This window comes from Chiloscyllium plagiosum, unplaced genomic scaffold (assembly GCF_037043375.1).
Source record: "Chiloscyllium plagiosum isolate Xiang-an unplaced genomic scaffold, Cpla_swu_hap1 HiC_scaffold_15, whole genome shotgun sequence".
In the NCBI taxonomy this organism is placed as follows: Eukaryota; Metazoa; Chordata; class Chondrichthyes; order Orectolobiformes; family Hemiscylliidae; genus Chiloscyllium; species Chiloscyllium plagiosum.
This window is the reverse complement of record NW_028270153.1, coordinates 54,716,147-54,729,621: the sequence shown is the minus strand read 5'-3', so window position 1 is coordinate 54,729,621 and position 13,475 is coordinate 54,716,147.

Sequence of the window (13,475 nt, the reverse complement as noted above, 5' to 3'; positions counted from 1 at the left end):
GATTGGCAAATGTGGTGCCACTGTTTAAGAAGGGTGGTAAGGACAAGCAAGGGAACTATAGACATGAGCCTGACCTGAGTGATGGGCAAGTTGTTGGAGGGAATTCTGAGGGACAGAATGTACATGTATTTGGAAAGGCAAGGACTGCTTAGGGATTGTTAACATGGCTTTGTGCGTGAGAAATCATGTCTCACAAACTTGACTGAGTTTTTTGAAGAAGTAACAAGGAGGATTGATGAAGGCAGAATGGTAGATGTGATCTATATAGACTTCAGTAAGGTGTTCAACAAGGTTCCCAATGGGAGATTGGTTAGCAAGGTGAGATCTCATGGTGTACAGGATGAACTAGCCATTTGGATACAGAACTAGCTCAAAGGTAGAAGACAGAGGGTGGTGGTGGAGGGTTGTTTTTCAGACTGGAGGCTTGTGACCAGTGGAGTGCCACAAGGATCGGTGCTGGGTCCACTACTTTTTATCATTAAAATAAATGATTTGCATGTGAGCATAAGAGGTATAGTTAGTAAGTTTGCTGATGACACCAAAATTGGAGGTGCAGTGGACAGCAAAGAAGGTTACCTCAGATTACAATGTGATCTTGATCAGATGGGCCAATGGACTGAGAAGTGGCAGATGGAGATTGATTCAGATAAATGTGAGGAGCTGCATTTTGGGAAAGCAAATCTTAGCAGGACTTATACACTTAATGGTAAGGTCCCAGGGAGTGTTGCTGAACAAAGAGACCTTGGAGTGCAGGTTCATAGCTCCTTGAAAGTGGAGTTGCAGGTAGATAGGATAGTGAAGAAGGTGTTTGGTATGCTTTATTGGTCAGAGTATTGAGTACAGGAGTTGGGAGGTCATGTTGTGACTGTACAGGACATTGATTAGGCCACTGTTGGAATATTGCATGCAATTCTGGTCTCCTTCCTATAGGAAAGATGTTGTGAAACTTGAAAGGGTTCAGAACAGATTTACAAGGATGTTGCCAGGGTTGGAGGATTTGGGCTGTAGGGAGAGATTGAATAGGCTAGGGCTGTTTTTCCTGGAGCGTTGGAGGCTGAGGAATGACCTTATCGAGGTTTATAAAATCATTGGGGGCATAGATGGGTTAAATAGACAAAGTCTCTCCCCTAGGGTGAGGGAGTTCAGAAGTAGAGGGCATAGTTTTAGGGTGAGAGGGGAAAGATATAAAAGAGACCTAAGGGGCAACTTTTTCAATCAGAGGATGGTACGTGTATGGAATGAGCTGCCAGGGGAAGTGTTGGAGGCTAGTACAATTGCAACATTTAAGAGGCATTTGGATGGATATATGAATAGGAAAGGTTTGGAGAGATATGGGCTGTGTGCTGGCAGTGGGGACTAGATTAGTTTAGGATATCATGGACCATTCCCTCTGTGAAGAACTTGCCCCTTAGGTCCCTTTCAAATCTTTCCCCTCTCACCCTAAACCTATGCCTTCTAGTTCTGGACTCCTCCACCCTGTTGAAAAGACCATGTCTATTAACACTATCCATGCCCCTTATTATTTTATAAACCTCTATAATGCCACTCCTCAGCCTCCGATGCTCCATGGAAAACAGGGAAAATAGTCGACTGTAATGGGACTTTTAAAGAGCACCTGAGGGACAGGACTTAGAGTGAACATCTCACTCAAAGGCATCACCTCCAACAGGGACACCTCCATAAAGCACACTGTAGTATTCAGCACGTATTATGGTCTGAGGTATGGATTGAACATATGACCTTCTGATTCAAAGAAAGAGTATTTCCAGCGTGCAAAGCTGACAGCTTTACCAGTAGGATAATTGCATATATGGTAAATGATGCAGAGTTCACATATCATTGAATTTACTCTCACCTGGAGTATAGACAAACAGCATGTCTGAAGTGAAGAAAATCTCTTTTCATTTTCAAAACACTTTGCATTTTTCTTAATTTACAGTTAACAATTCATTTTCAAGGGGAGAAATTTTTTATACCAAGTGGGCATTCAATATTACTCAGTCTCAAGTCAATACAGCACATGTGGGAGGAATAACCTCAGATGATTTCACACAGGCCTGCACATTTTATGGATCCTTTCCTTCATTGATGACAGTGCAATTATTTGATTCCATCTTTCTTTGCCTACAGGTGATATTCATGAATAATCATATCGTTAAATGATCATCAGGCTGCTGGTGTTAATGAGATATTAGTGAAGTGTGAAGGGGTGAAATTACATTCAGATGGCTGAGAGTTGAAGATGGAGCCTGTTCCTTTTGTGCACCTCCCACAGCTGCTGACACAGCTTCTGCACCAGCCCAGCTGACTTGGGAAGGTTAATTGTGTGGTCACTCCTCACACTGAACTCATTGGCCTGGCACATTTCTTGTGCTCAGCATTGATTACCCACAGAAATACATGACCACAGAAGATGAACCTTTGGTGTTTAACACAAATGTGCTGTTGTCATGAATACAATTAGCTGTATTTTTCCCCACACATTTATTCCCTAATCTCCTGAGAAAATCTATTCATTTTCGATAGCTGTTTCTTGACACTCATCTATTCTCCAGTATCTCAATCAGTCACAGTTTTGTTATATGTGTCCATACAGAGTTTGTTTAAGCATTGAGATGATCACCAAAGCTACACTCACTAAATATTCAGTTGCTGCAATTCTGAGGTGGAGTTGCAGGATAACATTTTGATTTGATCCAATGTCAATGCCCAGCCTCCACACCCAATGCAACTGAGCTCAATTAATTCAGCAAAAACTAGAAATGAAATCAGTGGCTTTCCTGTAAAATATGGCTTGGATGATGTAGATCCTAGGTAATTTTTTTTTTCAAACAGTGAACAGCTATTGTTATGGGCCAAACCAAACCCCCTCAAAATATATTAAGAAAACACGTGGAACTCAATTTTTTCTTATTTTTAAAGGTGAGTTATGTTTGAATTGAATTGAATTGAATTTATTGTCACGTGTACTGAGGCACAGTGAAAAGCTTTGTTTTGCAACCAATACAGGCAGATCACAGAGTTAAGTAGCATAGATAAGTAATTAAAGGTAAACAGCAGCAAAAACAAAAACACAAGTACAGGTGAAAGTTAAGAGTTTGTGAATCCCGTACCAGGCTTGAAGCAAGACATGTTATTTTTACACTGTACTTAAATGCAAACAATAGAAAGAAGAATTGGAATAACTTAATTCCTTTGGAAAACCTCACTGAATAATAGATTATTTAACTACCAAACAGCAACTGTTCGAAAATATTAATGTCCCATAAACACACGTTTGGCAACAGCAAATTTAGGAAAATGGATGATCTCACATGCCTTTCCAACAGCAGGAAGAGAACCCAAACTTTTAGTTGTAACAGAGAGAGGAATAGTAGTTTCTTCAGAAAGCTAAAACTAAAATCCTGGGGGTGCTTCACCCCATCCTTTCTTGTCGCTTCTATTGTTCCAACTTTAAAAATGAACCAAACCTAGCTGGACTCAGAGCAGGCAGCTCAGCTCAAAGTTGCAACACTTGTTTTCAAAAGAAACATGACAGAACAAATCTTTCTTAAAGCCACATCTCGTAACACAATGAACAAAAGGTCACTGCAGAATAGTCTTATGAACAAAAGTGGACAACTTTTACACAAATTCAAGGTGGCGAGACAAATGGAAGAAGTGATTGAATACGTGTGTGGAATCCTGGGACTTCGTGGGCGGCACGGTGGCACAGTGGTTAGCACTGCTGCCTCACAGCGCCAGAGACCCGGGTTCAATTCCCGCCTCAGGCGACTGACTGTGTGGAGTTTGCACGTTCTCCCTGTGTCTGCGTGGGTTTCCTCCGGGTGCTCCGGTTTCCTTCACAAAGATGTGCAGGTCAGGTGAATTGGCCATGCTAAATTGCCCGTAGTATTAGGTAAGGGGTAAATGTAGGGGTATGGGTGGGTTGCGCTTTGGCGGGTCGGTGTGGACTTGTTGGGCCGAAGGGCCTGTTTCCACACTGTAAGTAATCTAATCTAATCTAAGTAGAGTAGAGATACAAAGTGTAAAAAACAGGAAATGATGATGGACCTTTGTAAAACTGGAAGCTTAGTTTCTAGTCTCTATCTCCAGTTTTTAGACCACGAAAGACCAGAAGCACAACTCAAAATACTTGTTAAGACCTTAAGGAAGTGAGGATATTTGGACCTGAAGTGGGAGAAAGTCATGGTCTCAGAATACAGAATAGCACATTCTGGACTGAGGGCTGGATAAATTTCTTCATTCAGAGATTAGTGAATCTGTAGATTTCTCTAACACAGAAGACCGTGGAAGCGAAGTCATTGAATATATTTGAGAAATAGATGAATATCTAAACATGTCAAGGGATATGGGGGCAGAACAGACATAGAGCATTGGGATGGAGGATCAGCCATGTTCATGTTGAATAGCTGAATGGCCTATTCCTACTCCAATTTTAAATGTTTCCATGGCTGCAGTAAGACAGGGATTCATAAGCTAGGCATTGGACTGTGACTTTCTAGGTACGGTTTGCTCCTATCTGCGCAAACAGGTCAAAGGTACTGAAAGCAGCAATGACAATTTGTACTTATACAGCATTTTTAATAAGGTAAACTACCAAAGAGGCCTGAAAGAGTTCCAGTGGCTTTTGTAAAAGTTCATGCTGAGCAGATCTGTAACACAGAATTCTCTCTCCAGGTAGTCCCAAGGATGCACACTGAGATAAAACTGATCTGTTGGTCTAGGATCATTAACTCATTCCAAGGCGCTCTTTGGTCTGTCTGAAATGTGCTGGTCTTCCTGAGCAGAGAGCTGTCCAGGACTCAGTGTTGCAGACAGACACATTCCGAGGTCAAGTGGGATAGTTGGAGCAGCTGGTGCGAGTGCAGAGTGGGGAAAGAACACAGTCTGTTCCATCAACCACTAGATACTGAAAGAGATGTAAAACCCTTTGGAGACTTCAAAAACCAGAGCACGTTTGACATGAAAATAAATATATTTTGTAAAAAATAACCTGTAAAGGCAAGTGAAGTGAAGTACCCTATGTATTATACTGAGAGATAATGGTCTGAACTCTTTTGACAAATTGGCAAGAGATGTGTTGTGGCTGATGCTGTATAGATGGATAATTGATAAAATAACAAATGATAGACCGTGGTAGAAAAATTAAACTCTAAGGTAAGGCACTACATGAATATAACATTAACAAAGAATAATAAAACAGAGTAGCAATTAATGGTTATTTCCAGACTGGAGTTAAGTATACTGTTGTGTTCTCCAGGACTCAAAATTAGGTGACTTACTTTGGTAGGATCAGACTTCCTGATGTACTATGATTTTTTCCTCATTTTAATTCCAAAAGGTGGCTATTTTTGAAAACTGAACTGCGACAAACAAAAAAAAAGACTGCAGATATTGTCCCAGTGCTGTTTGGCAAAATCCTATATGGGACACATAGAATGTCACACATGTAGACTGTTCGGGAAATTTCAAACCCAGAGCAAGAGATATAATAAGATGGATAACAAGTGAACCATCTCTTCCTAATCAACACCCACCCTCACCTCCCCCAAGGTCAGCAGAAAGTCACATCTTTGTTTGCGTTCTGCGCTTCGAGGAACATACAACTCTAACCCTAACTTAACCCTAGCCCTAACCCTAACCAAGATGGAGGATAGGAAAACTTTCTGGCTGTAACAGCTGCTCCTTTTTTGAGGTATTTTAGGTGCTGGAGCTGATTTCCTCAAATTCCAGGAGCAGCAATTACTGTATCATATGCTGTTGCATTGTTTTGGAACTTTGGGGAAAAAAGTCAAAACAACAGCAGTTTTAAAAGGGAAAAGAACAGACAAAGGAAGCACATGGTGAGGACATTGCAGGAGAGAGAACTTGCACAGTTACTGCCTTTGCTGTTTGAATTCATGTATCACTGGACATCGGAATGCATCTGGGAAAATTAATAAACAGTGAAATTCACAACTGATCTTGGAGGAACTATTGGGCTAAGTTCACCGCACAGAGTCACATAAATTAATTGTTGTTTTTAAGTGTGGCCTACAGAGAATCTGCAGTAGTGAGTAGAGTGGGTTCTTTCTTGTTTATGTGTTTTTGGAGATATGCTTCTTGATTAAACTTAAAATATAAGCCATAACTATTAATTCAACCAGGAGCAGTGTTTGTAGAGGAATAAGACGGTGTTATTTTCTGGGTCTATAGATTGTGAAGGAGCAAAAATGGCCTTTAATAGAGTGGTATGTACTTCTTGTCAGATGTGGGAGTTTAAAGAGAGTTTAAGGGTTACTGCAGATTATATCTGCCATAAATGCTGTTGGCTGTGAATCTTATCAGATTAAATGGATCGGTTGGAGAGACAGTTAGAATCAATGAAGAATTTGCAACAGCAACTGTATGTGATGGATGGCAGTTATAGGAAGGAGGGAAAGTCTCAGATACAGTCACATTATGGGTTAACTCCAGGAGGGGTAAGAGAAGTAGGCAGCTAGTGCAGGAGTCTTTTGTGGATATACCAATTTCAAACAAGTATGCTGTTTTGGAAATTGTAGGGAGTGATGGATTCTCAGGGGAACGTAGCACGAACAGCCAAGTTTCTGGGATTGAGACAGGCTGTATTGCAATGAGGAGTACATCAGCTTTCAAGAGATCAATTGTGTTAGGGGATTATCGAGTCTGAGGTACAGACAGATGTTTCTGTGGCCAGCAGTGTTAAAACAGAATGGTGTGTTGTTTCCCTGGTGCCAGGATCAAGGATGTCTCAGAGAGGGTGCAGAATGATCTCACGGGGGAGAGGGGCCAGCAGGAGGTCATTGTCCACATTGGAGCCAACGACATAGTAAGGGAAAAGTTTGAGATTCTGAAGGCAGATTACAGAGAGTTAGGCAGAAATTTAAAAAGGAGGTACTCGATAGTAGTAATATCTGGATTACTCCCAGCACTACGAGCTAGTGAGGGCAGGAATAGGAGTATAGAGCAGATGAATGCATGGCTGAGGAGTTGGTGTATGGGAGAAAGATTCACATTTTTGGATCATTGGAATCTCTTTTGGGGTAGAAGTGACCTGTACAAGAAGGACAGATTGCACCTAAATTGGAAGGGGACTAATATACTGGCAGGGAAATTTGCTAGAGCTGCTCAGGAAGATATAAACTAGTATGGTGGGGGAATGGGACCCAGGGAGATAGTGAGGAAAAAGATCAATCTGAGACTGGTACAGTTGAGAACAGAAGCGAGTCAAACAGTCAGGGCAGGCAGGGACAAGGTAGGACTAATAAATTAAACTGCATTTATTTCAATGCAAGGGGCCTAACAGGGAAGGCAGATGAACTCAGGGCATGGTTAGGAACATGGTACTGGGATATCATAGCAATTACAGAAACATGGCACAGGGATGGGCAGGACTGGCAGCTTAATGTTCCAGGATACAAATGCTACAGAAAGGATAGAAAGGGAGCAAGAGAGGAGGGGGAGTGGCATTTTTGATAAGGGATAACATTACAGATGTGTTGAGGGAGGATATTTCCGGAAATACATCCAGGGAAGTTATTTGGGTGGAACTGAGAAATAAGAAAGGAATGATATCCTTATTGGGATTGTATTATAGACCCCCTAATAGTCAGAGGGAAATTGAGAAACAAATTTGTAAGGAGATCTCAGCTAGCTGTAAGAATAATAGGGTGGTTATGGTAGGGGATTTTAACTTTCCAAACATAGACTGGGACTGCCATAGTGTAAAGGGTTTAGATGGAGACGAATTTGTTAAATGTGTACAAGACAATTTTCTGATTCAGTATGTGGATGTACCTAGTAGAGAAGGTGCAAAACTTGGCCTACTCTTGGGAAATAAGGCAGGGCAGGTGACTGAGTGTCAGTGGGGGAGCACTTTGGGGCCAGCAACCATAATTCTATTAGATTTTAAATAATGTTGGAAAAGGATAGACCAGATCTAAAAGTTGAAGTTCTAAATTGGAGAAAGACCAATTTTGACGGTATTAGGCGAGAACTTTCGAAAGCTGATTGAAGGCAGATGTTCGCAGGTAAAGGGACAGCTGGAAAATGGGAAGCCTTCAGAAATTAGATAACGAAAATCCAGAAAAAGTATATTCCTGTCAGGGTGAAAGGAAAGACTGGTAGGTACAGGGAATGTTGGATGACTAAAGAAATTGAGGGTTTGGTTAAGAAAAAGAAGGAAGCATATGTAAGGTATAGGCAGGAAAGATCGAGTGAATCCTTAAAAGAATATAAAGAAAGTAGAAGTATATTTAAGAGAGATATCAGGAGGGCAAAACGGGGACATGAGATAGCTTTGGCAAATAAAATTAAGGAGAATCCAAAGAGGTTTTACAAATACATTAAGGACAAAAGGGTAACTAGGGAGAGAATAGGGCCCCTCAAAGATCAGCAAGGTGGCCTTTGTGTGGAGCTGCTGAAAATGGGTGAGATACTAAATGAGTATTTTGCATCAGTATTTACTGTGGAAAAGGATATGGAAGATATAGACTGTAGGGAAATAGATAGTGACACCTTGCAAAATGTCCAGATTACAGAGGAGGAAGTGTTGGATGTCTTGAAATGGGTAAAGGTGGATAAATCCTCAGGACCTGACCAGGAGTACCCTTGAAATCTGTGGGAAGCTAGAGAAGTGATTACTGGCCCCTTGCTGAGATATTTGTATAGTCACAGGTGAGGTGCCGGAAGACTGGAGCTTGGCAAACATGGTGCCACTGTTTAAGAAAGGTGGTAAGGGCAAGCCAGGGAACTATAGACCAGTGAGCCCGACGTCAGTGGTGGGCAAGTTGTTGGAGGGAATCCTGAGGGACAGGATGTACAAGTATTTGGAAAAGCAAGGACTGCTTAGGGATAGTCAACATGGCTTTGTGCGTGGGAAATCATGCCTCACAAACTTGATTGAGTCTTTTGAGGAAGTAATAAAGAGGATTGATGAGGGCAGAACGGGAGATGTGATCTATATGGACTTCAGTAAGGCATTCGACACGTTTCCCATGGAAGACTGATTAACAAGGTTAGATCTCATAGAGTACTGAGAGAACTCACCACTTGGATACAGAACTGGCTTAAAGGTAGTGGTGGAGGGTTGTTTTTCAGACTGGAGGCCTGTGACCAGTGGTGCTGGGTCCTCTACTTTTTGTCATTTACATAAATGATTTGGATGCTAGCATAAGAGGTATAGTTAGTAAGTTTGCTGATGACACCAAAATTGGAGGTGCAGTGGACAGCGAAGATGGTTACGTCAGATTACAACAGGATCTTGACCAGATGGGCCAATGGGCTGAGAAGTGGCAGATGGAGTTTAATTCAGATAAATGCGAGGTGCTGCATTTTGGGAAAGCAAACCTAAGCAGGACTTATCCACTTAATGGTAAGGTCCTCGGGAATGTTGCTGAACAAAAAGACCTTGGAGTGCAGGTTCGTATCTCCTTGAAAGTGGAGTTGCAGGTAGATAGGATAGTGAAGAAGGCGTTTGATATGCTTTCTTTTATTGGTCAGAGTACTGAGTACAGGAGTTGGGAAGTCATGTTGCGGCTATACAGGACATTGGTTAGGCCACTGTTGGAATATTGCATGCAGTTCTGGTCTCCTTCCTATCGGAAAGATGTTGTGAAACTTGAAAGGGTTCAGAAAAGATTTACAAGGATGTTGCCAGCGTTGAAGGATTTGAGCTACAGGGAGAGGCTGAACAGGCTGGGGCTGTTTTCCCTGGAGCGTCGGAGGCTGAGGGGTGACCTTATAGATGTTTACAAAATTATGAGGGACATAGGTAGGGTTAATAGGCGAAGTCTTTTCCCTGGGGCCGGGGAGTCCAGAACTACAGGGCATAGGTTTAGGGTGAGAGAGGAAAGATATAAAAGAGACTTAAGGGGCAACTTTTTCACACAGTGGGTGGTAGGTGTATGGAATGAGCTGCCAGAGGAAGTGGTGAAGGCTGATACAATTGCAACATTTAAGAGGCATTTGGATGGGTATATGAATAGGAAGGGTTTGGAGGGATATGGGCTGGGTGCTGGCAGGTGGGACTAGTTTAGGTTGGGATATCTGGTTGGCATGGACGGGTTGGACTGAAGGGTCTGTTTCCATGCTGTACATTTCTATGACTCTATGACTCTACAACAAGAAGCAGTACAAAACTGACTGCAATGCTTGTCTAGGAGGAGAAAGTGAGGTCTGCAGATGCTGGAGATCAGAGCTGGAAATGTGTTGCTGGAAAAGCGCAGCAGGTCAGGCAGCATCCAGGGAACAGGAGAATCGACGTTTCGGGCATAAGCCCTTCTTCAGGAATGAGGAAAGTTTGTCCAGCAGGCTAAGATAAAAGGTAGGGAGGAGGGCTTGGGGGAGGGGCGTCGGAAATGTGATAGGTGGAAAGAGGTCAAGGTGAGGGTGATAGGTCAGACTGGGGTGGGGGCGGAGAGGTCGGGAAGAAGATCTCAGGTTAGGAAGGCGGTGCTGAATTTGATGGATTTGACTGAGACAGGGTGGGGGGAGGGGAAATGAGGAAACTGGTGAAATCCGAGTTCATCCCTTGTGGTTGGAGGATTCCTAGCCGGAACGACGGTTGGAGGAAGAACGCCTCATCTTCCGGCTAGGAACCCTCCAACCACAAGGGATGAACTCGGATTTCACCAGTTTCCTCATTTCCCCTCCCCCCACCCTGTGAAGTTCAGATTCAAAGAACCAGCCACTCGTCTCTCCAGTGTGATAAGTAAAAGGACTCTGTCATTCTGAGTGCTCGAAATCATTGAGAGCAAGCAGGACAAAATGAACTCCCTTACCTTGAGTCACATCAACCAACTACCATCAGCAGGAAACAGAATGGAAGAATTTCAACTGTTTATATAAGCCAACAATCCAACATCAATTGTTCAAGTATTGAAGTTCCCTATAGTCCCTTCATGAACAACCCAGAAAAAGACTGATTCATATTTTTTTTTGTGCACTCGGTTCTTATTCCTAATCTATTTGTTGAGTGTACTGATTTTTATTTGTTCTTACTTTTAGTTACTAATTGACTCACACTTATTATTTCAAAAAAACCCTGTTAATTTGGCTTCTTTTAAAACATAAATTCATTTGTTCTGGGAGAAGGGCATTCATAAGACTGGAGATCCTTTCTAAATGAACCTCTTCTGACCAACTGACGGTGCAGGTGAATAAAGGCTCGTCAGTTCATTTACACTTGCCATGTGAAACTTAATGACTTGGGGTATCTGTCTGGAACTGCAATAGCTTGGGAATCCTTACTCAGGGCTGGATCCAACATAAATTCAAGACCTCTGCCAGCTTGAAGGTCAAGAACAACAAACAAATGGAAATATTGGCACCAACAAGTTCCTCTCTGAATCAAGCATCATCATGACTTGAACCATATTGTAGTTCCTTCCTTCTAGATCACAATCCTGGAATGTCCTCCTTAACGACACTACACCACACAGACTAAAGCTGTTCAGGAAGATGGCCCACCACCACCCTCGATTGTGCAGTTAGAGACAGGTGACAAATGTTGACTTTGCTAATGGCCCCATAATGAAAAAAACTTTTTAATAAAACCTTGGATGTGAACATTTTTGGTACAAATTGTTTTAAGAAGGTTAGTAACAAACCTAAGTAGGAAATAGAGAGATTCATAAAATGGATAGACACATAGTAGATAAAATGTACTTTTTTTAGTTCAGTTATGGGACATGGATGTTGCTAGCTGGCCAGCATTTATTGACGGCCCCTGGTTGCCCTTGAGATGGTGGTGGTGAGCTGCCTTCTTGAACTACTGTAGTCCACATGACATAGATTGACCCACAATGCCCTTCAGGAGGGAATAGCAGGAGTTTGACCCAGCAACACTGAAGGAATGGCAATAGATTTCCTCATCAGGATGCTGAATAACTTGAAGGGGAAATTGCAGATAGTTGTGTTCCCATGTATCTACTGCTCTTATCCTTCTAGAAGGAAGTGATTGTGGGTTTGGAAGATGCTTTCGAAAGATCTTTGGTGAATTTCTGCAGAACATTCATATATTTAAGTAGGAGGAACAAAGAGAGGAGATATGAATGAAGTGATGCACTTTTAAAGGGGTTAAAGAACACAGACATCTGGGTGCTAAAGCAACTGTGAGGAAGTCATGGTAAACCTTTGTAAAACTGTTTTTAGCAGGACTATGACAATCAGTTCTGGGTACAATGCTTTAGGAAGAATATCAATGCCTTAAAGAGCTTCTGAAGAGATTCGCTTTAGATACTTGGAGCTGAGAGATGTGGATAAACCTGGGTTTTTCGATAATCATGTAACTTTATCCAATTATTTTTATAAGCTTTTCACAGATTTTCTAATCTAATAAAGGGGACATATTTTACGAATACAGAAATAATGCTGATTATGGCACACAGTTTCAAAACACTAGCAAACTAGAATTATGAATTGTTATCAGCCTGCGAAAGGTGATTAATTAGAAAAAGCACTTTGGACTGTAACGAAGAATAATTAATAATCAATGGTAAATAAATATATTTTAGTTCACTTATACTATTTAAATTATTAAAACTCTGCAACTTAAAAAGAATCATTGTATAAACAGACTGTGGGCAAGAACTGAGAAAAAACAATCTGTGTTTCTTGTCAGTAACCCTACCCTTGACACTAAAGCTAGAGGGACACTCATGAATAACAGTTTGTTCTTTTCATGATAATAAGCACTCCACTGCCTTACAGTGAAAGATCATGTAATGTACATGGAAGGATCCAACTAAATTAGTAAGTACCATATTATTAACAAATTGGATTTTAACAACTTTTAATTAAGAAGCCTGATTCCAAATGGGATTTAATTAAGTGTTCTGAGATTCATACCTTTAGTGTCTGTGTGTGTTTGTCTCGGAATGTGTTTTCTGTGTCTGTGAATGTATGTGCCTGTCTGTGTAAGTCTCTGTGTGTGCATGTCTGTGTCTGTATGTATGTGTGTACATATGCATACGTGTGTGTATAGAGAGACTTCTCCCGATAAATGGAGGGGACTGAAGCATGACCCACATCAGTTGGAGCTGCATCTAAAAATGGTGTCAGTTTTCAGGGGCAGGTAATCAGGGATTTCCTGTCAGCTTGAACACTTGATGTATGTTGCCTTGAGGGAGTTAGGAGTTTCCAGCCTATCGGCTGGGCTTAGCAATTTTCAGAGACAATTAGTCAGGGACCTTTCAATCAGTGTGAAAACTCTGAGATGTTTTCTTTCCATGAAGAAAGAGGTTTCCATCCAATAGGCAAATCTTGGATAAACAGTTCATAGACTGCCTTGTATTGCTAATAAGCATCTGACCTTTCTGTTTGTTGCTTAAATAATCTTTAGTTGCCAGATGAATGTATCATCTCCCTTGATTAAGCTTAATACAATTTAGTATTATTCATTATTGTGACCTGGCCTTGCCTGATGATATGTATGTGTTGATCTTAAAGCATTTAAACTATACAATTTGAAG